We start from the raw sequence: 1,054 nt of genomic DNA on the forward strand, positions 1-1,054 counted from the left end.
CCAATGATAAACATTAGATGTTTATACACCTTTGGGCCAATCTACAACACCATAGTCTAGTTGCTCATTGGGCCCATTTGGGTAGTCCTATGACCTATAGGACAATTGACCAAGTTGCACTCTTATGGTACTATAGGGACACCTATGTCTACTTGTGTGGGATAATGAAACATTGCATCAGATTAGCTTTGAGTGGGTCAGGGTTTCCACCTGGAACATCATTTGACACTATCTCCTGATAGACAGGAGTTAGTAACACCACAATGTTTCCTTTAAGACCTAGCCAGATCAGTGCTGCATGCTGTTTATGACATAGCTTCAATTTGCATGACACACTAACCATATGGTTTACACCCGCACCTTACATGTTTTCTCTCTTTGGGATCTGGGCCCCTGATCCCATGAATCCAGATAGTGTTACCTCATTCTTGGCAGAGGTGATTATGATCAGGGTCAGTTCCTAGCTTTATCAACTTTAACTGAGCTAACATTGGTTTTTGTACTGAAAGGATGTCAACACCAATGGGGACTGACCAATGAAATCTTTTTGCTTTGCCTCCACCAACTCCTTCATCATCCTCAGGGTGACCACCACCATGACATAGTAATTCTCAGCAGTATCCTTTCAGGAGTTCTGCTGGAGGTGAGCTTTCCGAGTCTAGTCTGACTATGTTACACCTTTAATTGATTGGATGCATCATAGTTGTACCTTCTTGGCAGCATGCTGGGTGTAGTCCTCCTGCAGTTTGCATTCTGACTCATTGTGTACTACTAGTGCAACATTGAGCTTTTTGAATATGATCAAAGTCATTCTGCTGTGGTGTACTATATGATGATGGTCTCAGGTCAAGTACTAGTAGCTTCCAACTCTAATTGAGGTTATGAAGTTGTTCAATATATTTAATATGCAAACTTACTTACTACTTACTAATCACAGCCTTGATCGTCAGACCTCAAAGTTGGCCACCCGCGACTTCGTTCTTTCACCTCAGCCAGGACTGGGCCAGGATTGGGTGCACTGAAGAGGTCACATGACTTCATACAGGTAATATCA

This window comes from Laccaria bicolor, genomic scaffold (assembly GCF_000143565.1).
Source record: "Laccaria bicolor S238N-H82 LACBIscaffold_42 genomic scaffold, whole genome shotgun sequence".
NCBI lineage: Eukaryota > Fungi > Basidiomycota > Agaricomycetes > Agaricales > Hydnangiaceae > Laccaria > Laccaria bicolor.